This window comes from Arachis ipaensis, chromosome B6 (assembly GCF_059453495.1).
Source record: "Arachis ipaensis isolate K30076 ecotype BB chromosome B6, ASM5945349v1, whole genome shotgun sequence".
NCBI lineage: Eukaryota > Viridiplantae > Streptophyta > Magnoliopsida > Fabales > Fabaceae > Arachis > Arachis ipaensis.
In genome coordinates this window covers 2,707,836-2,733,981 of record NC_142441.1, presented here as the reverse complement: position 1 = coordinate 2,733,981, position 26,146 = coordinate 2,707,836, and the positions used below count along the sequence as shown (strand labels likewise).

Below are 26,146 nucleotides of genomic sequence, written 5' to 3'. Positions count from 1 at the left end.
TCACTTCGGATCGGTTGCTAGTAGGAATGATAGAGCGTTGGATGAACTCTAATCATCCTCTAGCCACAGGTTTAAGGTCATGCCTTCTCAATTGAACCGGCTTGCCTTTGGAGTCTCTTTTCCACTGAGCTCCTTCCACACATATGTCCATGAGAACTTGGTCCAACCTTTGATCAAAGTTGACCCTTCTAGTGTAGGGGCGTGCATCTCCTTGCATCGTTGGCAAGTTGAATGTCAACCTTACATTTTCCGGACTGAAATCTAAGTATTTCTCCCGAACCATTGTAAGCCAATTATTTGGGTTCGGGTTCACACTTTGATCATGGTTCTTAGTGATCTATGCATTGGCATTGAACTCTTGAACCATTAAGATTCTGACTTGTTGAATGGGGTTGGTGAGAACTTCCCAACCTCTTCTTCGAATCTCATGTCGGATCTCCATATACTCATTCTTCTTGAGCATGAAAGGGACCTTAGGGATCACCTTTTTCTTGGCCACAACTTCATAGAAGTTGTCTTGATGGATCTTTGAGATGAATCTCTCCATCTCCCATGACTCGGAGGTGAAAGCTTTTGCCTTTCCTTTTCTCTTTCTAGAGGTTTCACCGGCCTTAGGTGCCATAGATGGTTATGGAAAAATAAAAAGCAACGCTTTTACCACACCAAACTTAAAAGGTTTGCTCATCCTCGAGCAAAAGAAGAAGGAAAGAAGAAGAAGAAGAAGAAGAAAAAATGGAGGAGATGGAGGTAGAGAGTGAGTTTGGCCTAGGGGTATAAGGTGTTTGTGATGTGTGAAATGGAAGGAGGGATGAGGGGTTTATATAGGAATAGAGGGAGGGTTAGGGTTCGCGTATTTGGGGTTGGGTTTGGGAGGGAAAGTGTTTGAACTTGAATAGTGAGGTAGGTGGGGTTTTTGGGAAAGAGTTGATGGATGTGAGTGGTGAAGAGGTGATGGGGAGGAGAGATGGAGGTGATTGGAGAAGGGTATTTGGGGAAGGGTGTTATTGGAATATGTGAAGAAGAGAGAGAGTAAGTTGAGGTAGGTGGGGATCCTATGGGGTCCACAGATCCTGAGGTGTCAAGGATTGTACATCCCTGCACCATTCTGGCGTGTAAACGCCCTCTGAGTGCCAATCCTGGCGTTAAACGCCAGGTTGCTGCCCATTTCTGGCGTTTAACGCCAGCTTTTCTTCCCTTTCTGGCGTTTAACGCCAGTCTGGTGCCCTTACTGGCGTTTAAACGCCAGTAAGCTCATCCTCCAGGGTGTGCTATTTTTAATGCTGTTTTTTATTTTTGCTTAGTTTTTGCAGTTGTTTTTGTGGCTCCACATGATCATCAACCTAAAGAAAACATAAAATAACAATGGAAAATATAAATTTAACATAGATAAGTAAAAATTGGGTTGCTTCCCAATAAGCGCTTCTTTAATGTCAATAGCTTGACAGTGAGCTCTCATGGAGCCTCACAGATATTCAGAGCATGGTTGTGGCCTCCTAACACCAAACTTAGAGTTTGAATGTGGGAGCTTTGTTTGACTCTGTGTTGAGAGAAGCTTTTCATGCTTCCTCTCCATGGCTACAGAGGAAGATCCTTGAGCTTTAAACACAAGGTAGTCCTCATTCAATTGAAGGACTAACTCTCCTCTGTCCACATCAATCACAGCTCTTGTTGTGGCTAGGAAGGGTCTTCCAAGGATGATGGAGTCATCTTCATCCTTCCTAGTGTTTAGGATTATGAAGTCAGCAGGGATGTAAAGGCCTTCAACCTTCACTAAGACATCCTCTACAAGTCCATAATCCTGTTTCATTGATTTGTCTGCCATCTCTAGGGAGATTCTTGCAGCTTGTACCTCAAATATTTCAGTTTCTCCATTACAGAGAGTGGCATGAGGTTTATGCCCGACCCCAGGTCACACAGAGCTTTCTCAAAGGTCATGGTGCCTATGGTACAGGGTATTAAGAATTTTCTGGGATCCGGTTTCTTCTGAGGTAATGTCTGCCTAATTAAGTCATTCAGTTCATTGGTGAGCAAGCGAGGTTCATCCTCCTAACTCTCATTACCAAATAGCTTGGAATTTAGCTTCATGATTGCTCCAAGGTACTTAGCAACTTGATCTTCAGTAATATCTTCATCCTCTTCAGAGAAAGAATACTCATCAGAGCTCATGAATGGCAGAAGGAAGTTTAATAGAATCTCTATGGTCTCTGTATGAGCCTCAGATTCTTTTGGTTCCTCAAAGGGGAACTCCTTTTTGTCCAGAGAACGTCCCATGAGGTTTTTCGGACTGGGATTCATGTCCTCCTTACTCTCTCTAGGTTCGGCCATGTTGGCCATGGTTATGCCTTGCACTCTCTCTTGGAGTTCTCTTCTGTATTGCTTGGGAGAGTGTTAGGAGGAGTTGCAGTAACCCTTTTACTCAGCTGACCCACTTGTGCCTCCAAATTTCTAATGGAGGACCTTGTTTCATTCATGAAACTAAGAGTGGTCTTAGATAGATCAGAGAGTATGGTTGCTAAGCTAGAGCGGCTCTGCTCAGAATTCTCTGTCTGTTACTGAGAGGATGATGGAAAAGGCTTGCTATTGCTAAATCTATTTCTTCCACCATTATTGTTGTTGAACCCTTGTTGAGGCTTCTTTTGATCCTTCCATGAAAAATTTGGATGATTTTTTCATGAAGGATTATAGGTATTTCCATAAGGTTCTCCCATGTAATTCACCTCTTCCATTGTAGGGTTCTCAGAATCATAAGCTTCTTCCTCAGAAGATGCTTCTTTATTACTGCTGGATGCAGCTTACAATCCAGTCAGATTCTAAGAGATCATATTGACTTGCTGAGTCAATAATTTGTTCTGAGCCAATATGGCATTCAGAGTATCAATCTCAAGAACTCTTTTCTTCTGAGTTGTCCCATTGTTTACAGGATTTCTTTTAGAAGTGAACATGAATTGGTTATTTGCAACCATTTCAATGAGTTCTTGAGCTTCTGCAGGCGTTTTCTTCAGATGAATAGATCCACCTGCAGAATGGTCTAATGACATCTTGGATAACTCAGACAGACCATCATAGAAGATACCTATGATGCTCCATTCTGAAAGCATGTCAGAAGGACACCTTCTAATCAATTGCTTGTATCTTTCCCAAGCATCATAGAGGAATTCACCTTCCTTCTATTTGAAGGTTTGAACTTCCACTCTAAGCTTACTCATCATTTGAGGTGGAAAGAATTTAGCCAAGAAGGCATTGACCAGCTTTTCCCAAGAGTTCAAGCTGTCTTTAGGTTGTGAGTTCAACCATATACTAGCTCTGTCTCTTACAGCAAAAGGGAAAAGCATAAGTCTGTAGACCTCGAGATCAACTCCATTGGTCTTAACAGTGTCACAGATTTGCAAGAAGTCAGCCAAGAACTGATGAGGATCTTCCAATGGAAATCCATGAAACTTGCAATTCTGTTGCATCAGAGGAACTAATTGAGGCTTAAGCTCAAAGTTGTTTGCTCCAATGGCAGGAATAGAGATGCTTCTTCCATAGAAGTTGGAAGTTGATGCAGTAAAGTCACCAAGCACCTTCCTTGCATTGTTGTTGTTGGGTTCGGCCATGGTTGTTTTGTCTGCTTCCTTTTCAAAAATTTCAGTTAAGTCCTCTTCAGAGTATTGTGCTTTAGCTGCTCTTAGCTTCCTCTTTAGAGTCCTTTTAGGTTCAGGATCAGCTTCAACAAGAATGCCTTTGTCCTTGTTCCTGCTCATATGAAAGAGAAGATAACAAAGAAAGTATGGAATCCTCTATATCACAGTATAGAGATTCCTTGGGGTGTCAGAGGAAAAGAAGAGTAGAAGGATGAGGTAGAAGGAGATGAATTCGAACATATAAAGAGGGGAGAAGGTTCGAATTATTAAGAGAGGAGAGGTGTTAGTGATTAAATAGAAAGAGATGGGAGAGGGAATTTTCGAAAATTTTAAATAAAATGATATTTGAATTCAAAACAATTAGTTAATTAAAAGGAATTTCGAAAAAGATGTTAGTGATTTTCGAAAAAGATAAGAAATAGTAAACTTTTAAAATCAAACAAAAAATTTCAAGTGGTTAATTGAAAAAGATTTGAAAATCAATTTGTGAAAAGATAAGAAGTTAGAAAAAGATTTTGAAATCAAATTTTGAAAAGATAAGATTGAAAAAATATTTGTTTGAAAAAGATATGATTGAAAAGATATGACTGAACTTTATTTTGAAAAAGATTTGAAAGATAAATTAAAAAGATTTGATTTTTAAAATTGATGACTTGACTAACAAGAAATTTAAAAGATATGATTCTAAAATTCAAATGTTGAACCTTTCTTAACAAGAAAGTAACAAACTTGAAATTTTTTGAATCAAAACATTAATTGCTAGCAAGGTTTTTGAAAATATTAAGAAGAAAAATGAAAAAGATTTGATTTTTGAAAAAGATATGATTGAAAAGATTTGATTTTGAAAGATATGATCTCAAAATTAAAAATTAAAACATGAAAATTTGAAAAAGATTTGAATTGAAAACTAACTTACCTCCCTTGTATCATCCTGGCGTTAAACGCCCAGAATGATACCTATTCTAGCGTTTAACGCCCAAATTACTACATTTTTGGGCTACCTGGCTGGCGTTTAAACGCCAGATTTCCTTCCTCACTGGGCGTTTTGAACGCCCAGCTTTTTCTCTGTGATTCCTCTACTGTATGTGCTGAATCTTCAATTCTCTGTATTATTGACTTGAAAAGATATATTTTTTAATTTTTAATGATGAGAGAGAAAAACAACAAAATGGAATTAAACATGAAAAACTAAGATCAAAACAAATAATGCATGCAAGAACACTTTGAATGCCAAGATGAACACCAAGAATACTTTGAAGAACATGATGAACATCAAGAACATATTTTTGAAGATTTTCAAGAAAACAAATACATGCAAGACACCAAACTTAGAAGTTTTCTATACTAGGGACACTAACAATTTAAGAATGCATATGAAAAACAACAAAAGACACAAACCAAGAGAATTTAAAGATCAGAACAAAGAAAATCATCAAGAACAACTTGAAGATCAATGAAGAACACCATGCATATATTTTCGAAAATTACAAGAAAGTAAAAACATGCAACTGACACCAAACTTAAAATTTGACACTAGACCCAAACAAGAAACACAAAATATTTTTGGTTTTATGGTTTTTTAAATTTTTTTGTATTTTTTTCGAGAATCATTTTGAAAAAGCAAATAAAGAGATTAAAATTTTTTAATAAGAATTCCAGGAATCATGTAATGTTAGTCTAAAGTTCCGGTCCAGGAATTAGACATGGCTTGCTAGCCAGCCAAGCTTTAAGTGAAAGCTTCGGTCCAAAACACTAGACATGGCCAATGGCCAGCCAAGCTTTAGCATGTCATGACATTCAACAGCAAGATTGATAGAAATCAACGAGCTCTTGTTATTAATTTATTTTCTTTGCAATTTTCACTTTTTATTTCTCAATCCAAAACCCCGATTTACACAACTCATAACCAATAATAAGAACACCTCCCTGCAATTCCTTGAGAGACGATCCGAGGTTTGAATACTTCGGTTATCAATATTATTAGGGGTTTGTTACTCGTGAAAACCAAAATTTTGCACGAAAAGGATTCCTTGCCGGTCTAGAAGCTATACTTGCAACGAGAACTTATCTGTGAAAATTCTTTACTGACAAAAATCTCGATCGTCACATGGTCCGAGGGAGAATCTTGGACTTTATTCCGGAAAGTGTGAGGTTGGCGTTCAACTTGCCTTTGATGCAAGGAGACCCACATCCTTATACTAGAAGAGTCAACTTTGATCAAAGACTGGATCAAGTGCTCTCAAACATCTGTGTGGAAGGAGCACGGTGGAAAAGGGATTCCCAAGGCAAGCCCATTCAACTAAGAAGGCTTAACCTCAAGCCCGTAGCTAGAGGATGGTTAGAATTCATCCAACGCTCTATCATCCCTACTAGCAATCGGTCAGAAGTGACCATTGACAGAGCCATCATGATTCAATGCATCATGATTGGGAGTGAGGTGGAAGTACATGAGGTGATACCTCAAGAATTGTACAAGATAGCTGAAAAGCCTTCCACCAAAGGAAGGTTAGCTTTCCCTCACCTCATTTGTCACCTATGCAATTTAGCTGGAATTGTTATAGAGGGAGACATATTCATTGAGGAGGACGAGCCCATCACTAAGAAGAGGATGGAGCAAACTAGAGAGCATGCACATGAGCCTGTGCAACCGCCTCAGCAAGAAATCCCTAGGATACCTCAAGGGATGTAATTTCCTCCTCAAGGCTATTGGGACCAATTGCATAATTCTCTTGGAGAATTGAACATTATATGGAGCAATTGAGGTTGGAGCATCAAGAGCATTCCACCATCCTTAATGAAATAAGAGAAGATCAAAGGGATATGAGGGAAGAACAACAGAGACAAGGGTGTGGCATTGAAGAGATCAAGCACTACATTGGATCCTCAAGGAGGAGTAGTAGCCGCCATCACTAAGGTGGATTCGTTCTCTTAATCCCCTTTTCTTATGTTATTTTTCTATTTTCTATTTTGTTTTATTGTCTGTTCTCTTGTTCTTGTTGCATGATCATCTATGTCTTAAAGTTATAAAATGTTCCATATATCTCTCACCTTACTTAAAAGAAAATTTTATTTGAAAAAGAATTGAGAGATACATGAATTTTGACTTTATCTTAAGAATAGTTCAATTATCTTGATGTGGTGTCATTGCTTTTATTTTCTGAATGTATGAATGAACAGTGCATAATTGAAATTGGAATTAAGAATGTTGGCTCTTGAAAGAATGATGAAAAAGGAGAAGTATTATTGGTAATCTGAAAAATCCAAAAATTGATTCTTGAAGCAAGAAAAAGCAGCAAAAAAAAAGCACTAAAAGAAAAAAATTATATGCTTATGCAAAAAAAAAGCAGAAAAAGAAATAAAAAGCAGAAAAAGCCAATAGCTCTTTAAACCAAAAGGCAAGAGCAAAAAGCTAATATCCCTTTAAACCAAAAGGCAAGGGTAAAAGGATCCAAAGCTTTGAGCATCAATGGTTGGGAAGGCCAAAAAGAAACAAAATCTTGGCCTCAGCACTCCAAATGGACAGTGTCCCTAACTATATGCTTGTGGTGTGAAGGTCTCAAGTAAAAAGCTTGAGACTGAGCAGTTAAAATCGTGATCCAAAGCAAAAAGAGTGTGCTTAAGAACTCTGGACACCTCTATCTGGGGATTCTAGCAAAGCTGAACCACAATCCAAAAGGGTTCACCCAGTTAAATGTCTGTGGCATTTATGTATCCGGTGGTAATACTGGAAAACAAAGTGCTTAGGGCCACGGCCAAGATTCTAAAAAGCTATGTTCAAGAATAAAAAAGAACTAAACTAGGAGAGTCAATAATATCATCTGGATTCTAAATTCCTAAAGAGACCAACACTTCTGAGTTTCAATGGATAGTGAGATGCCAAAACTATTCAGAAGCAAAAAACTATTAAGTGTCACTCATCTAATTGAAACTGAGCTTCATTGACAACTCTGAGATTTATTGTATCTTACTCTTCTTTTTATCCTACTTTGTTTTTAGTTTCTTAGGGACAAGCCACAGTTTAAGTTTGGTGTTGTGATGAGCGGATATTTTATACGCTTTTTGGTATCATTTTCATATAGTTTTTAGTATGTTTTGTTTAAGTTTTATTAAGTTTTTATAGGTTTTAGTGTAAAATTCACATTTTTGGATTCTACTTTGAGTTTTTTGTTTTTATGCACTTTCAGATATTTTTTGGCTGAAATTGAGGAGCTGGAGCAAAAGTCTGATTCAGAGACAGAGAAAGTGCTGCAGATGCTATCAAGATCTGACCTTCTTGCACTCAAAAGAGCTTTTCTGGAGCTACAGAAGTCCAAATGGAGCATTCTCAACGGCTATGAAAAGCTAACATCTAGGGATTTCCAGAAATATATAATAGTTTATACTTTGCTTCAGAATTAAAGGGCCAAAATTGGCGTTCAACGCCAGCCATCTACCCTAGTCCAGGCGTCCAACGCCCAAAGAGGAGTGGCCAATGTCCAACGCCCATAAAGGTGTCCCCAGCCAGCGTTCAATGCCCAAGGAGCATCCTAGCACGTGGAGATCACTTAAGCTCAGCCCAAACACTCACTAAATGAGCCTCAAAAGTGGATTTTTGCACTAAAAGACTGTTTTACCCTTCTTATGTAATCCTTAGTCATCAATCTAGTATTTATTTGAGAACTTTTACACTTTTGAGAGAGTCAAAGAGACCTTTTCGAACACTTTACACGTTTTCATTGTATTTTCTATCAGTATGAGTCTCTAAACCTCCTAGGTTGAGGAAAGGAGCTCTGCTGAGCTTTATGGATTAATGAAAGTATTACTGTTCTATCTTCAATCCGTGTCTGATTCTCTATTCTAAGATGTATCTTCGTTCTTCATCCTTATGAATGCGTTGAAGCGGCACAAGGTTATCTCATTCTACATAGGTTCAGAGTGAGTCTTTCATCAGACAATGATGAACAACTAGCTTGATTATACATCTCTTAGACGGCTAATCCACGACTTTGTTGGGGACTTCTCGAGACACCAGTTCAGCCGAGGTATGGGGAGATTAGAGTCTTTGTGGTAGAGGCTAGAAGCAAAGGCACAGTATTCTCTGATCTGGAAGATTCGACCTTGTCTGTGGCGTTTTGAATAGGCTCACTAAGGGGAATGGACTGCAGGATCTTTACCCTCAATCAGACTGGATCTACACTAACCCTGGGGTTCAGCTCTAGAGGAGAATTGGCTACCTCTCAAAAAAGGCGTTGATCACATACAGCGTGCCATAGAAGAAATCATTCACAGTTGGAGGAGACAGTAAAATCGAATTGATCCAGAAGAATAAAGCATTTTCGAAGCCTTAACCATCTTCTTATCATTGCTTTCACCATCAACTGAGTAACGTTTTCTTTATTTTACTTTTATGTGTTTTAAACAAACAAACAACTTTTCTATCTGCCTGAATAAGATCTAAAAGATAACCGTAACTTGCTTCAAATCACAATCCTCGAGGGATCGACCCTGACTCACTCATGTATTACTTGGAGGACCAGTGCACTTGTTTGTTCAGTTGTGCGAAGTTTAATTCCGCGCACCAGTTATCAGCCAGGGCAGTGGGCTTATTACCTTCGTTGGGATTAGAATTGGATGTGGTTCGGGGTTCATTGTTGTGAGACAGGGGGTAGTTAGCTTGTTTTGGGATCTTGCTTGCTAGGGGTTCATTGCCAGGCATTGTTACATCTTTCTCATTAGGCTTGGCAGGGCTATCTTTTTTTAGTGCTTCAAGGTTGGTTTTATTTTCCATCTCGACCTTGGATTCACCAACCACTCTGAGCTCATCATGCTTATCATCAACATACAGAATAATCTCTTTCCCCTCTAGAAGTTCGGGTGATGACACTGCATGCTCAAAGTAAATATCAACCAGTCCATCATTCTCTTGAGCCATGAAACATGTCTCTCTTAATTCATCATCAGAATTCAGAGCTCTTAAACCACTGTCTAAACTCCTCCTAGGAACATTGGTGCAGAATTTACAACCACAAACTAACCAGCAAGTGCACCGGGTCGTACCAAGTAGTACCTCAAGTGAATGAGGGTCGATCCCACGAGGATTGATGGACTAAGAAACAATGGTTAAGTGATTTACTTAGTTAGACAAATAGAAAATGGTGTTTGAGAGTTCAAAGAGCATTAAACAGTAATTTCAGAAAATTAAAAGACATGCAAATAAATAAGTTGGGAATAAAATATGGAGAAAGCAGCTAAGGTTTCAGAGTTATCTATTTTCCAAATTGACTTTTCTTATTAACTATTTTAATCATGTAAGATTTAATTCATGGAAAACTATATGTGACTAGACCCTAATTCCTTAGACCTTTCTAGTCTCCTCTAAAATTCATCAACTGCCAATTCCTTGGTCAATTAATTCCAATTAGGGGGTGACGTTCAATTCTAGCTATATGCCACAGAAATCCTAATTACTCAAATATAAGAGGATTATATGTCACGTATCCCATTAAATCCAGATAATTAGAAATTTAGGAGAATATATTTTCAAGCTGTTGTTCAAGTAAAGAGCTTTTCCAAGTTATACAAGAACTCAATTAGAAAGAGGTCATACTTCTGTTCCACCCAATTTCATAAGAAAAAGAACGAAAATAATTCTTAAGTTATAAATCAGTACATGAATTAAAATAGAAAAATAATAGAATCAATCCATACAAATAGACAGAGCTCCTAACCTTAACAGTGGAGGTTTAGTTGCTCATGGTTCAGGGAGGAAAACTAGGATTCAGGTAAACTGTAATTTACAGAATGAAAATAGAATGGAATAATCCCTAGAAGAGAAGTTTCTTTTCTCTTTTATATCTAATCCTAATTAATTTTAAATTATAATTTTAAAAACTAAATAATATCTTTTCCTATTTTAAAATAAAAATAAAGTTTAAATCAGAATTAATTAAAGCAATCCGCGCATCTTCAATTGATGAATGGGGGCCACTTGCTTCGTAGGAAGGCACGCCTAACTTGGCACAGAGCTGCGCCTTACTTGGAGTCACCAGTGTGTGTTGGTGTGCATTGCTTGAGCACTGCGCCTTACTTGAGTATATCTGATGAGCGGATAATTTATACGCTTTTTGGCATTATTTTTAGTATGTTTTTAGTAGGATCTAGTTACTTTTAGGGATGTTTTTATTAGTTTTTATGTTAAATTTACATTTCTGGACTTTACTATGAGTTTGTGTATTTTTCTGTGATTTCAGGTATTTTCTGGTTGAAATTGAGGGACTTAAGCAAAAATCAGATTCAGAGGTTGAAGAAGGACTACTGATGCTATTGGATTCTGACCTCCCTGCACTCAAAGTGGATTTTCAGGAGCTACAGAACTCAAAATGGCGCGCCTCCAATTGCGTTGAAAAGTAGACATCCAGGACTTTCCAGAAATATATAATAGTCCATACTTTGGCCGAGTTTAGATGACGAAAAAGGGCGTTGAACGCCAGTTCTACGCTGCAGTCTGGAGTTAAACGCCAGAAACACATCACGAACCAGAGTTGAACGCCAAAAACACGTTACAACTTGGCGTTCAACTCCAAAAGAAGCCTCTGCACGTGTAAACTTCAAGCTCAGCCCAAGCACACACCAAGTGGGCCCCGGAAGTAGATTTATGCATCAATTACTTACTTATGTAAACCCTAGTAACTAGTTTAGTATAAATAGGACTTTTTGCTATTGTATTTACATCCAGAGTTTTTATCTTCGGATCATTTTTAGTCTTGGTTACTCCAGTTCCCCTCTGGAGCCGAGACCAATGAACTCCATTATCACTTATATATTTTCAACGGTAGAGTTTCTGCACTCCATAGATTAAGGTGTGGAGCTCTGCTATTCCTCATGAATTAATGCAAAGTACTACTATTTTTCTATTCAATTCAACTTATTCCGCTTCTAAGATATTCATTCGCACTTCAATATGAATGTGATGAACGTGACAATCATCATCATTCCCCCACGAACGCGTGCCTGACAACCACTTCCGTTCCACCTTAGATTGAATGAGTATCTCTTGGATCTCTTAATCAGAATCTTCGTGGTATAAGCTAGATTGATGGCGGCATTCATGAGAGTCCGGAAAGTCTAGACCTTGTCTGTGGTATTCCAAGTAGGATTCAGAGATTGAATGACTGTGACGAGCTTCAAACTCGCGAGTGCTGGGCGTAGTGACAGCCGCAAAAGGATAGTAAATCCTATTCCAGTATGATCGAGAACCTCCAGATGATTAGCCATGCAGTGACAGTGCATCGGACCATTTTCACAGAGAGGATGGGATGTAGCCATTGACAACGGTGATGCCCTTACATAAAGCCATCCATGGAAAGGAGTAAGATTGATAGGATGAAGACAACTGGAAAGCAGAAGTTCAGAGGAACAAACGCATCTCTATACGCTTGTCTGAAATTCTCACCAATGAATTACATAAGTGTTTCTATCTTTATTTTCTGTTTATTTATTTATTATTAATATTCGAAACCTCCATAACTATTTGATATCCGCCTGACTGAGATTTACAAGATGACCATAACTTGCTTCAGACCAACAATCTCCGTGGGATCGACCCTTACTCACGTAAGGTTTTATTACTTCAGTGCACTTGCTGGTTAGTTGTGCGAAGTTGTGAAGTTATGTTTGGACCATGGTTCTGTGCACCAGTTTTTGGCGCCATTGCCAGGGAAAGAACGAACAAATAATTTTACAACCTGATCTGAGTAACAATTTCGCATGCCAAGTTTTTGGCGCCGTTGCCGGGGATTTGTTTGTTCCTGTTTGGCGCCAAGAATTGTCTGAGATTCCGGCAATAGCACCAAGTTTTTGGCGCCGTTGCCGGGAATTGTTTGAGTTTGGACAACTGACGGTTCATCTTGTTGCTCAGATCAGGTAATTTTATTTTAATTTTAAGTTTTTGTTATTATTTTTCTAATTTTCGAAAAAAAAAAATATATATATATATATATATATATATATATATATATATATTTATTTATTTATGTTCTTCAGAATTTTTAAGAATGAATTCTAGCGTTTCATGAAGCATGTTGAAGCCTGGCTGTCTGTAAAGCCATGTCTAAATTCTTTTGGACTGAGGCCTCCACATGTTAGGGAATTGCTTATACTGCTGAAGCTTGGCTGGCCATTGGCCATGTCTAGTGTTTTGGACCGGAGCTTTCATTGAAAGCTTGGCTGGCTATTGAGCCATGTCTAATTCCTGGACTGAAGCTTTAGACTAAGAGTGCAAGATTCCTGGAATTCATATTAAAAATTTTGGAATCCTTATTTTTTCCTTTTCAAATAATTTTCGAAAAAACCCAAAAAAAATAGAAAATCATAAAATCAAAAAAAATATATTTTGTGTTTCTTGTTTGAGTATTGAGTCAGATTTTAAGTTTGGTGTCAATTGCATATTCATCTTGCATTTTTCGAAAATTCATGCATTCATAGTGTTCTTCATGATCTTCAAGTTGTTCTTGGTAAATCTTCTTGTTTGATCTTGATGTTTTCTTGTTTTATGTCTTTTCTTGTTTTACATGTGCATTTTTGCATTCATAGTGTCTATACATGAAAGATTTCTAAGTTTGGTGTCTTGCATGTTTTCTTTGCATCAAACATTTTTTCAAAAATATGTTCTTGATGTTCATCATGATCTTCAAAGTGTTCTTGGTGTTCATCTTGACATTCATAGCATTCTTGCATGCATTCATTGTTTGATTCAAAATTTTCATGCATTGAGTCTTTTTCATGTTTTTCTCTTTCTTCATTCCAAATTCAAAAATCAAAAAAAATATATTTTCCTTATTTTACTCAAAATTTTTGAAAATATGATTTGATTTAGTCAAAAAGTTTTTAAATTTAATTGTTTCTTATGAATCAAATCAAATTTTCAATTTAAAAATCTTATCTTTTTCAAAATCTTTTTCAAAAATCATACCTTTTTCATTTTTCTTAATTATTTTCGAAAATTTTTAAAATATTTTTCAAAAATCTTTTTCTTATCTTTACTTCATAATTTTCGAAAATATCATCATCAATTAATGTTTTGATTCAAAAATTTCAAGTTTGTTACTTACTTGTTAAGAAAGATTCAAACTTTAAGTTCTAGAATCATATCTTGTGATTTCTTGTGAATCAAGTCATTAATTGTGATTTTAAAAATCAAATCTTTTTAATCATATCTTTCTATCATATCTTTTTTAAATCATATCTTTTTCAAAAATTTGATTTTAAAATATTTTTTCTAACTTCTTATCTTCTTATCTTTTCAAAATTGATTTTCAAATCTTTTTCAACTAACTAATTAACTTATTTACTATCTCTTATCTTTTTCAAAACCACCTAACTAATCTTCTCTCTCTAATTTTTGAAAATCCCTTCCCTCTTTTTCAAAATTTCATTTTAATTACTTAATTGTTTTACTTTTAATTTAATTTGATTTCAATTTTTAACTTTCAAATTCTAAATTTAATTTTAAAAATATTTTTATTTTTATTTTCGAAATTTAACTTTAAATTTTAATTTTTATTTTTCGAATTCTCTCACCTCTCATCTCCTTCTATTTATTTATTCATCTACTAACACTTCCTCTCACCCGAATTCGAACCCCTTCTTCCATCTGTGTTCGAATTTTCTCTTCTTCCCTTCTTTACATTACATTCTTTTCTTCTTCTACTCACATAAGGGAACCTCTATACTGTGGTAGAAAGGATCCCTATTATTATTATTTTTCTGTTCCCTCCTTTTTCATATGAGCAGGAGCAAGGACAAGAACATTCTTTTTGAAGCAGATCCAAAACCTGAAAGGACTCTGAAGAGAAAACTAAGAGAAGCTAAATTACAACAATCCAGCAAGCACCTTACAGAAATTTTCGAACAGGAAGAGGAGATGGCAGCCGAAAATAATAATAATGCAAGGAAGATGCTTGGTGACTTCACTGCACCAAAATCCAATTTACATGGAAGAAGCATCTCCATCCCTACCATTGGAGCAAACAATTTTGAGCTTAAGCCTCAACTAGTTTCTCTGATGCAACAAAACTACAAGTTTCATGGACTTCCATCTGAAGACCCTTTTCAGTTCTTAACTGAATTCTTGCAGATATGTGATATTGTTAAGACTAATGGAGTAGATCCTGAAGTCTACAGGCTCATGCTTTTCCCATTTACTGTGAGAGACAGAGCTAGAATCTGGTTGGACTCTCAACCTAAGGCTAGCCTGAACTCTTGGGATAAGCTGGTCACGGCTTTCTTAGCCAAGTCTTTCCTCCTCAAAAGCTTAGTAAGCTTAGAGTGGATGTTCAAACTTTCAGACAGAAAGAAGGGGAATCCCTCTATGAAGCTTGGGAGAGATACAAGCAACTGACCAAAAAGTGTCCTTCTGACATGCTTTCAGAATGGACCATCCTAGATATATTCTATGATGGTCTGTCTGAATTAGCTAAGATGTCATTGGATACTTCTGCAGGTGGATCCATTCACCTAAAGAAAATGCCTGCAGAAGCTCAAGAACTCATTGACATGGTTGCTAATAACCAATTCAAGTACACTTCTGAGAGGAATCCTGTCAATAATGGGATGCCTCAAAGGAAGGGAGTTCTTGAAATTGATGCTCTGAATGCCATATTGGCTCGGAACAAACTATTGACTCAGCAAGTCAATATGATTTCTCAGAGTCTGAATGGAATGTAAGCTGCATCCAACAGCACTCAAGAGGCGCCTTCTGAAGAAGAGGCTTATGATCCTGAAAACCCTGCAATAGCAGAGGTAAATTACTTAGGTGAACCTTATGGAAACACCTATAACTCATCATGGAGAAATCATCCAAATTTCTCATGGAAGGATCAACAAAAGCCTTAACAAGGCTTTAATAATGGTGGAAGAAACATGTTTAACAATAGTAAACCTTTTCCATCATCCACTCAGCAACAGACAGAGAATTCTGAGCAGAATCTATCTAGCTTAGCAAATTTAGTCTCTGATCTATCTAAGGCCACTCTGAGTTTCATGAATGAAACAAGGTCCTCCATTAGAAATTTGGAGGCACAAGTAGGCCAGCTGAGTAAGAATATCACTAAAACCCCTCCCAGTACTCTCCCAAGCAATACAGAAGAGAATCCAAAGAGAGAGTGCAAGGCCATTGATATAACCATCATGGCCGAATCCAAGGAGGAAGGGGAGGACGCAAATCCCAAGGAGGAAGACCTCCTGGGACGTCCAGTGATCAACAAGGAGTTTCCCTTTGAGGAACCAAAGGAATCTGAGGCTCATCTGGAGACCATAGAGATTCCATTAAACCTCCTTATGCCCTTCATGAGCTCTGATGAGTATTCTTCTTCTGAAGAGAATGAGGATGTTACTGAAGAGCAAGTTGCCAAGTTCCTTGGTGCAATCATGAAGCTGAATACCAACTTATTTGGTAATGAAACTTGGGGAGATGAACCTCCCCTGTTCACCAATGAACTAAATGCATTAGATCAACTGAGATTACCTCAGAAGAAAGAGGATCCTAGAAAGTTCCTAATACCTTGTACCATAGGCACCATGACCTTTGAAAAGGCTCTATGTGACCTTGGGTCAGGGATAAACCTCATGCCACTCTCTGTAATGGAGAAACTAAGAACCATTGAGGTACAGGAAGCCAATTTCTCATTAAAGATGGCAGACAAATCCATGAAAATAGCTTATAAATAAGCAGAGGACATGTTAGTAAAGGTTGAAGGCCTTTACATCCCTGCTGATTTCATAATCCTAGACACTGGAAAGGATGAGGATGAATCCATCATCCTTGGAAGACCCTTCCTAGCCACAGCAAGAGCTGTTATTGATGTGGACAGAGGAGAATTGATCCTTCAATTAAATGAGGACAACCTTGTGTTTAAAACTCAAGGATCTCCTTCTGTACCTATGGAGAGGAAGCATGAAAAGCTTCTCTCACTACAGAGTCAACCAGAGCCCCCACAGTCAAACTCTAAGTTTGGTGTTGAGAGGCCATAACCAAATTCTAAGTTTGGTGTTGAACTCCCATATCCAAACTCTAAGTTTGGTGTTGGAAAGTCTCAACAATGCTCTGAACATGTGTGAGGCTCCATGAGAGCCCACTGTCAAGCTATTGACATTAAAGAAGCGCTTGTTGGGAGGTAACCCAATTTTTATTTATCTAATTTATTTTCATTCTTATTGTTCTTTCATGTTTTATTAGGTTCATGATCATGTGGAGTCATAAAATAAATATAAAAATTGAAAACGGAATCAAAAACAGCAGAAGAAAAATCACACCCTGGAGGAGGATCTTACTGGCGTTTAAACGCCAGTAAGGAGCATCTGGCTGGCGTTCAACGCCAGAATAGAGCATGGATCTAGCGTTGAATGCCAGAAACAAGCAACATCCTGGCGTTCAGACACCAGGAATGCACACTGAGGAAGAGCTGGCACTGAACGCCAGAAATATGCTGCATTTGGGCGCTGAACGCCCAGAACAAGCATCAATTCGGCGTTTAAACGCCAGAATTGCATGTAAAGGCATTTTACATGCCTAATGGGTGCAGGGATGCAAATCCTTGACACCTCAGGATCTGTGGACCCCACAGGATCAACTCAGCATCTGTGGACCCCACAGGATCCCCACCTACCACCACTCATTCTCTTCCCTCTTCTCATTCATCATCTCTTCCCAATAAACACTCTTCCCCAAAACCCTTCACCAATCACCTCAATCTCTCTTCCCTATCACCACTTCACCACTCACATACATCCACTCTTCCCCATAAACCTACCTCATAAACCCCACCTACCTTCAAAATTCAAAATCAATTTCCCACCCAAAACCACCCTTATGGCCGAACCTTAGCCCCCCTCCCATCCCTATATAAAGCCCTCCATTCTTCTTCATTCTCACACAACACAACCCTATCTTTCCCTTCTTGGCCGAAACACATCTCTCTCTCCCTCTTCTCCATTTCTTTTTCTTCTTCATCTATTCTTTCTTCTCTTGCTCGAGGACGAGCAATATTCTAAGTTTGGTGTGGTAAAAGCATAGCTTTTTTGTTTTTCCATTACCATTGATGGCACCTAAGATCGGAGAATCCTCTAGAAAAGGGAAGACAAAAGCTTCCACCTCCGAGTCATGGGAGATGGAAAGATTCATCTCCAAAGCCCATCAAGACCACTTCTATGATGTTGTGGCCAAGAAGAAGGTGATCTCCGAGGTCCCTTTCAAGCTCAAGAGAAATGAGTATCCAGAGATCCGACATGAAATCCAAAGAAGAGGATGGAAAGTTCTAACAAACCCCATCCAGCAAGTCGGCATCCTAATGGTTCAAGAGTTCTATGCCAATGCATGGATCACTAAGAACCATGATCAAAGTAAGAACCCGAATCCAAAGAATTATATTACAATGGTTCGGGGGAAATACTTAGATTTCAGTCCGGAAAATGTGAGGTTGGCGTTTAACTTGCCTATGATGCAAGGAGATGCACGCCCCTACACTAAAAGGGTCAACTTTAATCAAAGGTTGGACCAAGTCCTCATGGACATATGTGTGGAAGGAGCTCAATGGAAGATTGACTCCAAAGGCAAACCGGTTCAACTTAGAAGACTGGACCTTAAACCTGTGGCTAGAGGATGGTTAGAGTTCATCCAATGCTCCATCATCCCCACGAGCAACCGATCTGAAGTTACTGTGGATCGGGCCATCATGATCCATAGCATCATGATTGGAGAGGAAGTAGAAGTTCATGAAGTCATCTCCCTTGAACTCTACAAAATAGCCGAAAAGTCCTCTCCCTTGGCAAGGCTAGCTTTTCCTCATCTTATTTGCCATCTATGTTACTCAGCTGGAGCTTTTATAGAAGGAGACATCCCCATTGAGGAAGAGAAGCCCATCACTAAGAAAAGGATAGAGCAAACAAGAGAGCCCACTCATGGAGCTCAAGAAACGCATGAGGAAGCTCATCATCAAGAAATTCCTGAGATACCTCAAGGGATGCATCTTCCTCCACAGAATTTTTGGGAGCAAATCAACACCTCCCTAGGAGAATTAAGTTCCAACATGGGACAACTAAGGGTGGAACATCAAGAGCACTCCATCATCCTCCATGAAATTAGAGAAGATCAAAGAGCAATGAGGGAGGAGCAACAAAGACAAGGAAGAGACATAGAAGAGCTCAAGGACATCATTGGTTCCTCAAGAAGGAAACGCCACCATCACTAAGGTGGACTCATTCCTTGTTCTTACATTCTCTGTTTTTTTTTTTTGTTTTGTTTTCTTTATGTTAAATGCTTATCTATGTTTGTGTCTTATTATATGATCATTAGTATCTAGTAACTATGTCTTAAAGTTATGAATGTCCTATGAATCCATCACCTCTCTTAAAAGAAAAATGTTTTAATTCAAAAGAACAAGAAGTACATGAGTTTCGAATTTATCCTTGAATTTAGTTTAATTATATTGATGTGGTGACAATACTTTTTGTTTTCTGAATGAATGCTTGAACAGTGCATATGTCTTTTAAAGTTGTGTTTAAGAATGTTAAATATGTTGGCTCTTGAAAGAATGATGACAAGGAGACATGTTATTTGATAATCTGAAAAATCATAAAAATGATTCTTGAAGCAAGAAAAAGCAGCAAAGAACAAAGCTTGCAGAAAAAAAAAAAAGAAAAAATAGCGAAAAAAAATATAGAAAAAAAAAAAGAGAAAAAGCAAGCAGAAAAAGCCAAAGCTCTTAAAACTAAAAGGCAAGAGCAAAAAGCCAATAGCCCTTAAAACCAAAAGGCAAGGGTAATAAAAAGGATCCAAGGCTTTGAGCATCAGTGGATAGGAGGGCCTAAAGGAATAAAATCCTGGCCTAAGCGGCTAAACCAAGTTGTCCCTAACCATGTGCTTGTGGCGTGAAGGTGTCAAGTGAAAACTTGAGACTGAGCGGTTAAAGTCAAGGTCCAAAGCAAAAGAAGAGTGTGCTTAAGAACCCTGGACACCTCTAATTGGGGACTTTAGCAAAGCTGAGTCACAATCTGAAAAGGTTCACCTAATTATGTGTCTGTGGCATTTATGTATCCGGTGGTAATACTGGAAAACAAAGTGCTTAGGGCCACGGCCAAGACTCATAAAGTAATTGTGTTCAAGAATCATCATACTGAACTAGGAGAATCAATAACACTATCTGAACTCTGAGTTCCTATAGATGCCAATCATTCTGAACTTCAATGGATAAAGTGAGATGCCAAAACTATTCAAGAGGCAAAAATCTACAAGTCCCGCTCATCTTTTTGGAGCTATGTTTCATTGATAGTCTGGAATTCATAGTATATTCTCTTCTTTTTATCCTATTTGATTTTCAGTTGCTTGGGGACAAGCAATAATTTTAGTTTGGTATTGTGATGAGTGGATAATTTATACGCTTTTTGGCATTGTTTTTAGTATGTTTTTAGTAGGATCTAGTTACTTTTAGGGATGTTTTTATTAGTTTTTATGTTAAATTCACATTTCTGGACTTTACTATTGAGTTTATATATTTTTCTGTGATTTCAGGTATTTTCTGGCTGAAATTAAGGGACTTGAGCAAAAATCAGATTCAGAGGTTGAAGAAGGACTGCTAATGTTGTTGGATTCTGACCTCCCTGCACTCAAAGTGGATTTTCTGGAGCTACAGAACTCAAAATGGCGCGCTTCCAATTGCGTTGGAAATTAGACATCCAGGGCTTTCCAGCAATATATAATAGTTCATACTTTGGCCGAGTTTAGATGACGCAAAAGGGCGTTGAACGCCTGTTCTATGCTGCAGTCTGGAGTTAAACGCCAGAAACACGTCACGAACCAGAGTTGAACGCCAAAAACACGTTACAACTTGGCGTTCAACTCCAAAAGAAGCCTCTGCACGTGTAAACTTCAAGCTCAGCCCAAGCACACACCAAGTGGGCCCCGAAAGTAGATTTATGCATCAATTACTTACTTATGTAAACCCTAGTAACTAGTTTAGTATAAATAGGACTTTTTACTATTGTATTTACATCCAGAGTTTTTATCTTCGGATCATTTTTAGTCTTGGTTACTCCAGTTCCCCTCTGGAGCCGAGACCAATGAACTCCATTATCACTTATATATTTTCAACGGTAGAGTTTCTGCACTCCATAGATTAAGGTGTGGAGCTCTGCTGTTCCTCATGAATTAATGCAAAGTACTACTATTTTTCTATTCAATTCAACTTATTCCGCTTCTAAGATATTCATTCGCACTTCAATATGAATGTGATGAACGTGACAATCATCATCATTCCCCCACGAACGCGTGCCTGACAACCACTTCCGTTCCACCTTAGATTGAATGAGTATCTCTTGGATCTCTTAATCAGAATCTTCGTGGTATAAGCTAGATTGATGGCGGCATTCATGAGAGTCCGGAAAGTCTAAACCTTGTCTGTGGTATTCCGAGTAGGATTCAGAGATTGAATGACTGTGACGAGCTTCAAACTCGCGAGTGCTGGGCGTAGTGACAGCCGCAAAAGAATAGTAAATCCTATTCCAGTATGATCGAGAACCTCCAGATGATTAGCCATGCAGTGACAGCGCATCGGACCATTTTCACAGAGAGGATGGGATGTAGCCATTGACAACGGTGATGCCCTTACATAAAGCCAGCCATGGAAAGGAGTAAGATTGATAGGATGAAGACAGCAGGAAAGCAGAAGTTCAGAGGAACAAACGCATCTCTATACGCTTGTCTGAAATTCTCACCAATGAATTACATAAGTGTTTCTATCTTTATTTTCTGTTTATTTATTTATTATTAATATTTGAAACCTCCATAACTATTTGATATCCGCCTGACTGAGATTTACAAGATGACCATAGCTTGCTTCATACCAACAATCTCCGTGGGATCGACCCTTACTCACGTAAGGTTTTATTACTTGGACGACCCAGTGCACTTGCTGGTTAGTTGTGCGAAGTTGTGAAGTTATGTTTGGACCATGGTTCTGTGTACCAGTTTTTGGCGCCATTTCCAGGGAAAGAACGAACAAATAATTTTACAACCTGATCTGGGTAACAATTTCGCATGTATCAATATCCTGCACCTAACTTGAAAGGAGTAACTCCTCTTGCGTATTGTTGTTGAGCATTGTGCCTAACTTGAGAGATCTCAAGTTAGGCGCAGCCTAGGCAGAGCTTCTTGGGCGTTCTTCTTTTATCCTTGCGCCTAACTTGAGAAATCTCAAGTTAGGTGCAACCTTGGCTGCACTAGTAGAAAAGAAGTATGGACTATTATATATCGTTGGAAAGCTCTAGAAGTTAGCTTTCCAATGCTATTAGAATCACGTTCATTGGACCTCTGTAGCTCGAGATATTTAGGTTTGAGCGCAGAGAGGTCAGAGTTGACAGCATCATTCGCCTTCTTCTCTTTTTCTGCGGAAACTCCATCAAATACAGCCAAATGCTATCTAAAATAAACAGAATTTCACACAACTCAAAGTAACATCCATAGTGGCTAAAAGATAATTAATTCTTGATTAAACTCAACAAATTAAATGCAAATTCACTAGAAAAAGATAGGAAAGATGCTCACGCATTACAACACCAAACTTGAATTGTTGCTTGTCCTCAAGCAACCAAACTAATATAAGCTTAGGATGTGAATTCGCATGAAAATAAGAGTTCAATTAAGCTCATGTCTCTTCTTATAGTGGGGTTTACAACTGCAATCCTGAATAGTTTTGGCATCTCACTCTCCTTTGAATCAGAAGGTTGTCACTGTCATTCAGAATTAGAATCCGGATAATATTATGAATTCTAATCTTTTGTACTTCAATTTAATCCTTGAACACAGCAAATTTCCTTTGATTCTCTTTTCTTTGGTGCTTTGCACCTTGAGCCTAGCCGTGACTTTAAATGTTTTGTCTCAAGCTTCACTTGATACAAAAACACCACAAGCACTTAACTGGGGAACTCTCATTAAGTTTTGATTTTTCTTTCAGTTACTCCCAGACAGTGGTGCTCAAAGCCTTTGGCATACTCTTGTCAAATGCATTTGATCTCGACTCTTGGTGTTCTGTCTCAAGGATTACTTGACACAATCACACCACAAGTATATGACCAGGGAAACAACTCTTTGAGCTTTTAATCATGTCTGACCTCCCTAGTCATTGATGCTCAGAGCCTTGGACCTTGGTTTTATTTTTCTTTTGCTGTTTCTTTTGCTTCAAGGATTAAACTTTCACTTATTGCAGAGAATTCATAATAGTTCTCTAAATTCCTGTTCCTTGTACATCAACATTCTTTGATTCAAATTTAAATATGCACTGTTCATGTCATGCATTCAGAGTCACAAAAAATACCACCACATTTGCATAAATGATACTACTCTTAAAATTAAACCCAATTTCTCATGCACTACATCTTTTCTTCTTTCTTTTTTATTTCAAGCTCAGTGGGCAGTACATGAGACACCTTTCAACATTAAAGCAAATAACAAAAAATTTCAAAATAGTAGAACTAAACTATAACCTAGGAATTTATCTAATAAAGGATCATGCAATAATAAAATAAACTGAAAACAGAAATATGACATAATAAGAACGAGAGGAAATATAGGACGAAAAGAACTCAACCACCTCAGTTATCCTAGTGGCCATCTCATTCCTCCGGCTGTGCTCCTCCAACACCAAACTTAAAAATTTGCTTGTCCCCAAGCAAAGTAAAACTCCAGGGTATCAAAAATTCTTTTTAATTGCTCCTATTCCTATTCTAATCACTTTGCATAACCAAAACACAACACATGTAAAACAAGAAAAATTCAAAAAAAAATTGATAAAGTAATTTAAAACCATAACTAAAATAACTATAATGCTAAAATAAAAATAACTATGAAATTAAAACCAAAGTAACTGCAAAACCAAGGATACTAGTAGTTGGGTTGCCTCCCAACAAGCGCTTCTTTAATGTCACTAGCTTGACACTTGATTGTTAAATTTTCTTCCTCTTCTTCCAGTTGGTTAAAAGAAATGTCTCCAAGGGGGGAGAGGTGAAAATTAGTGCCCCCTGATATAAATTTCTCCTAACAAGCTTTCTTTTATTGTGATTAACTTGATTCACCTTGCTTGTTGGTGTAGTGGTTGGATTATTTTTTGTTGACTTTCTCTTTTTCATGGATATTTTCTTTTGTTTCTTGGTCACAATCCCCTTTTTAGTGCTTTCCTTGGTTGCCTTCACTTCTTTGATTTCAAAATTTGGGTGTTGTGTGATGGTTAGAGTGTACCCTTCATCAAGAACTTCTTGAATTGGTGGTTCAATAAACTCACTCTCTATGCCACTCTCTGCTTCATTGGAGTGTAGATTCCCATAATTGTTTTCATCCCTTACAACCTCCTTTGTTTGTGCATCTTCCTTCTTTGTTGGTGTATCTTCCTCCTTTGTTTTTACATCTTCCTCTTCTTCCATGTGTGAGGGTGGAAAGTTCTCTAATTCACTGGAGTATGAACTCCTTTGATTGATTTTCTCACTTTCTTCCATAGGATCTTGCATTATATCTCTTGGGAAGGAATTCGCTTGTTCCTCTTCTTGGGGCTTGATAATCAACTGCACATATTTCTCTACATTTTTGACACTCGTCTTTATATCATGTATGAATTTTTTTTATGAGAAGCTCAAGATCTGATGGTGCTTGATATGAATAAGGAGATGGTGGCTCTTGATATGAATAAGAAGGAGATGATGATTCTTGATAAGAGTAAAAAGATGATGGTTCTTGGTATGAAAAGGGAGATAGTGGCTCTTGATATGGGTAGAAAGATGATGGTTCTTGATATGGATAGAGAGGTGGTGGTTCTTGGTATGAATGTGGAGATGGTGGTTCTTGATATAAATAGGGAGGTGGTGGTTCTTGGTATGAATAGGGAGATGGTGGCTCTTGATAGTTGGAACATGAAGCACTGAAGTTTCTTTGATTTTGACTTTGCCAACCAAAATTCGGGTAGTTCCCCCATCCACAATAATGAGAATCACTCATTGGGTGTGAGTAGTAACCCATGTGATCTCTCTCCATTATTTTTCCTTAGCACAAAACACCAAAAAGAATTAAACGCACCATGTGGTAAACAGGAAAATAAAGAAGAAAGAACAGAATTTTTTTTTTGAAAAGAAATAAAATAAAGAATAATAAAAATAAAAGAAGAATTCAAAAATAAATAAAAAAAGGTCAACTAAAAATTCAAAAATTAAACAAAGAAAAATACTAGTATTTTTAAAAAATATTTTTAAAAGAAAATTTACTACGGAGACACCAAACTTAATTTCAGAAATTAAGAAAAAAATTTAATATTAACTTATTTATTTATTTATTTATTATTTTTTATTATTTTTTTTTATTTAAAACTAACTAATAAAAGAAAACAAACAGAAAACGAAACCGGGGAGGGGGATGCTGAACGAAAAAGAAGAAAAAAATTAAGAAGAAAACAAAACGAAAAGAGAAAAAAATAAATGAAAAATAAGAATTAGTAATACTAAAATAAAACTAATTAAAAGCAAAATTATCTAATCTAATCAATCAAACAACCAGCAGTTGTCAATCACAATCAATCCCTAGCAACGGCGTCAAAAATTTGGTGCGGAATTTACAGCCACAAACTAACTGGCAAGTGCACCGGGTCGTACCAAGTAGTACCTCAAGTAAATGAGGGTCAATCCCACGAGGATTGATGGACTAAACAACAATGGTTAAGTGATTTACTTAGTTAGACAAACAGAAAATGGTGTTGAGAGTTCAAAGAGCATTAAACAGTAATTTCAGAAAATTAAAAGACAGGCAAATAAATAAGTTGGGAATAAAATATGGAGAAAGCAACAAAAGTTTTAGAATTATCTATTTTTCGGATTGACTTTTCTTATTAACTATTTTAATCATGTAAGATTTAATTCATGGCAAATTATATGTGACTAGACCCTAATTCCTTAGACCTTTTTAGTCTCCTCTAAAATTCATCAACCGCCAATTTCTTGGTCAATTAATTCCAATTAGGAGGTGACGTTCAATTCTAGCTATATGCCACAGAAATCTTAATTATCTAAATATAAGAGGATTATATGTACAAATTATATGTTTTTTATATGTATAAATTATTACTAACTTAAAATTTCTATAAATATACTTAAAATGGAGAATTATGGCCCAATATCAAAGCCCATATTACACGTGTAATTGACTCAATGGACTTGCTTCACACAATGTTATGAAGGAAAATATAAATTACAAACTCATGTGGGCCTTTGCACATAAATGCAGAGATCTTAGAACACTCATTGCAGCCTGAAGATCTTCGCATAGAGATTTGACGTGAACATTTTACATAATTTTATTAAACATAATCTTCTCCTATTAATTTAGATCTTAATTTGTTGGTTTGGTAAAATTTGTACTATTTCTCTAAAATTGATTAGTTTTTAATATATATAATTTTATATTAAATTTTTAATTTTAATATTAAAAAAATACAAATTATATTTAAAATTTTTTTTAT

The 26,146-nt window shown here is 37.2% G+C and overlaps 1 non-coding gene across 1 annotated transcript; it reads right to left on the bottom strand.

Annotated features, from left to right (window-relative positions):
• Nucleotides 1-14,918: 14,918 nt before the first annotated feature.
• Nucleotides 14,919-15,026, bottom strand: LOC148554417 (small nucleolar RNA R71). Its single transcript, XR_015887482.1, has one exon. It is a non-coding gene; the product is annotated as a small nucleolar RNA R71 (small nucleolar RNA).
• Nucleotides 15,027-26,146: the final 11,120 nt, after the last annotated feature.